General features: G+C 44.8%; 1 pseudogene; it reads left to right on the plus strand.

Annotated features, from left to right (window-relative positions):
- The first annotated feature begins 522 nt into the window (after positions 1–522).
- LOC100390400 (RING finger protein 214 pseudogene) lies at positions 523–2,136 on the plus strand (annotated as a pseudogene).
- The last annotated feature ends 1,519 nt before the right edge of the window (positions 2,137–3,655 follow it).

Below are 3,655 nucleotides of genomic sequence, written 5' to 3' on the forward strand. Positions count from 1 at the left end.
GCAAAGAAAGAAGAAAAGAGGGCCAGGGTCCAGCTCCCGCGGGCAGTCTCTGGGGGCAGGGGCAATGAGCTCCGCCGCCCGGGTCCTCAAGTCCTCTGGCGTCTTCCCCACGGTCCGTCTTCAGAGCGTTCTTCTTCATGGCGTCCGCTGTAAGGGGCATCTTTGCTTCCAAACTTTAAAAGCGCCTCTTTGCTCTTCTCCCTCTGACTGCCATGGCCCCGACTGTCCCTGTAGTCTTCCCAAAGGGGTACCTGCCCCGCCAGGTCGCCTTTCTTTCCGCAGTCAGTTTTCCCTTCTTTCCTGCGTCCCCGGAGAGTCCACTTGTATCTCAGGGGTCTCCCGGAGCATCCGTGACCCGGCGGTGCCAGCTCTCGCCGCCAGAGGGCGACGTCGGGGGCGGCGCGGCCTCTCCTCCCAGGGTCCCTCTGCTCCCGCCGCCAGAAGGAGGAGGAGCTGTGAGCTGCCCGGCGCTCGACTCCTCCCCCGTGGCTCCGCCGCCCCCCTCACCCCGCCTCGCCGCTCAGAACACAATGGCGGTGTCTGAGGTGACTGCGATTGTGGCCAATGCTCCCAGTCCTCCGGAATCCTCTAGTTTATGTGCTTCCAAATCAGACGAAGCTCTCCAAGACGGTCTGAGCACCAAAAACGCTGGACAGAAGCAGAAGGACTCGCCTCTGTCTAGTAAGGAGCCAAACGGTGATCAAGGAAAATAAAACAGAAATGTCAACTTGGAGCACTGGGGTCAGAATCTTGGTTCATCAGCAGGTGACAGTTCCGCAGCGCACCAGGCGATTTTAGGAGAAAACTTGAGAGCCACAGCCGTTTATCTGCCCGCCAGCGGGCTCAGTCTGATTTGAAGGACGTGGTCAGCACAGCAGGGGACGAGGGATCCACAGGCCTCCGGGACAGTCTCCATCCAGTCACTTGCTTTCCTGAAGCAGAGTGACAGGCAAAGCAGCTTGCCTCGGGGAATTGCTCTGCAGAGAAACCCCCGCAAGCCTCCATCCTAAAGGCAGGCAACAGGGACGTAGGATTTCCCACCCGCAGTGCCTCCCGCAAATGGAGTTGAAGGAGTCCGAGTGAATCAGGATGACGCCCAGGATAGCTCTTCCCTGAAGCTTTCTCAGGACATTGCGGCACTGACCAATTTTAAGGTGAAACTGGAGACAGTTAGTTCTGAGTGGGAGAGGGAGACAAGACTAAATGGAGTTCCGAAGATGAAGAATGTTCGCAGAAATGTAAGAGTCATATCCAGTTAGTGAGCAATGGAGCCAAGCTGAGCAGCCTTCCTCAAATCCCTGCTCCCACTTTACCTCCACCCCCGTCACAGACAGACTTCAGGTATTTCAACCCAGTCCCGCTCTGGTTCCTTGGATGTCCTTCTCCATTAGGCGGGTCACAGTGCCCATGGTTATGCCCAGTGCAGATCCCTGTTCCTTGTCCTTCCCAATCCTGAACCCCGCCCTTTTCCAGTCCAGATAGCCTTCCTCACCCCTTCCTGGCTCCCATGGCAGAAATAGCCCTGGCTTGGGTTCCCTTGTCAGCCCCCACAGTCCGCACATGCCCGCTGCTGCCTCCATCCCAACTCCCCCAGGCTTGGGAGGTGTTAAGGCTTCTACTGAAACTCCCCAGCCCCAACCAGTAGACAAACTGGAGAAAATCTTGGAGAAGCTGTGACTCAGTTCCCACAGTGCAGTAAGGCCCAGATGACCAACATTCCTCAGCAGATCAAGACAGCACATACCATGGCAGGCCTGACCATGGAGGAGCTTATCCAGTTGGTTGCGCCGCGACTGGCAGAACATGAGTGGGTGGCAGCAAGTTCTCAGCTACTTGGTCACATCCAGTTCTTGTTCCCACCTCCATTGGCCCAAATCAGTATCCCAGTGTTCTTGCCTTCTGCCCAAGTTTCATACCCTGGAAGGTCTTCACATGCTCCAGCCACCTGTAGGCTGTGTCTAATGTGTCAGAAACTCATCCAGCCCAGTGAATTGCATCCAGTGGCATGTCCCCATGTATTGTACAAGGAGTGTATCAAATTCTGGGCCCTGACCAACACATATGACACTTGTCTCTTGTCTATCTTTTAAATGATGGACATGACGGGAGGAAGAAGAGGAGAAACTGATGTGAACAGGAAGCATAGGTTCAAGATTTCTAAAACTCTATACAGTGACATATACTCATGCCATGTACATTTTTATTATATAGGTAATGTGTGTATAGAAAATCTGTATTCCGATGTTTGTAAATGAAAGTATTATGTTTATTATGCAGAAAAACAAGAAGCAAAGAACAATTTTCTTTTCTCTCCAGGTCCTGAGAGCAGTTCCTCTCCATACATTTTTCTTCTTTTTTTAATTGGTAGGATTATTTACATAGCTACATAGCTACTGGATATTCTTGTTATTTGCTTTGTGAAGTCCAAGGTATAAGTGCATATCTAAAACTAGTTTGAATATTTTTCAAATTTGTTAATGACTAAGAAAACTTATGACTAGAATCCAAGGTTAATCTTACTTTTTTGCACTTTATGTTGAAAATGAAGAAAGGCGAAGGATAGTTTTCTACTATCATTGTACATCATTAGTGGTATCCACTTTATTGCATATCACTACCTGAAGTTAGATTTGATTCATAAACATATAATAGTTTGTATGCATTTACTTATTTCCATAATTGCTTCGTTAATTTCTTTCTCTGACACTAGAAGATTCATGATTGAACTCTCTATGTTTAGCTCGGACACTCTTTTGTCCGGTGCCAAGTTCAGGATTTGGTAGGTAAGGGACAGTAAACAATATTGAAATATTTAACAAATAAATGATTCAAATTAAATTCAGAGGTGAAACTAACGCAGCGATAACGAGAACTTTCAGGTTAGGTTGAATAATAGTCATGGAATTTTAATTAATTTATGTCACATAAAATGTAGAACCACTGTCCAATTTATCCATATCAGTACTGAAATAGTTCTCACTGCTATCTTACTTTCTCTCACCCCTAAGTGTGGGTTATGATTTACATCTGAATTAACTCTCAATTTTTGTGCTTTTAATGTATGACTCTAAAGGATTTAAGCTTTAATTCTCAATATATCTTCAGACTGAAGATTTGGAACACACAAACAAACGTGTATGTATAAAATAATGGAACATAGGCTCAAAATTTCACATATTATTTATATCTTGCAGGATTGACAGTATCCTGGAGTGGCTGCTGGAAACTTCAAAGGTATACAAGATGTTCTGTTTTTTAAGTTTTCTGTGAGTAAGTGGATGTTTATGTTTTTGTTAATAATTTATACATTATATATGTATATTTTTTCTTTGTAATTATACTTTCTTATAATGAAACAAAAATTTAAAATAGTTAAGTATACACTTCAATTTCTGTGTTCTTGGTAAAACTTCTACTTACTATAAAATTTCTTGAGAGAAGGAGAAGGGTATTTGGTTTTGAGGTTGATTCAGTTATTTCATCTTAAGTATTTGATTTAATATTATAATGTAAAATGAAAATAAAATCACTAATAAACATCCTACCCTGGGAGGAAATGTTCAGTTTTAAAAATAGAAAAGAAATTCAACTGATATTGAGAGACAACAAAATAAATTCCTGAAGAAGGATAGTTTACAGAAATAAGAGACAATGA

The sequence above is a fragment of the Callithrix jacchus genome, chromosome 11, assembly GCF_049354715.1.
Source record: "Callithrix jacchus isolate 240 chromosome 11, calJac240_pri, whole genome shotgun sequence".
NCBI lineage: Eukaryota > Metazoa > Chordata > Mammalia > Primates > Cebidae > Callithrix > Callithrix jacchus.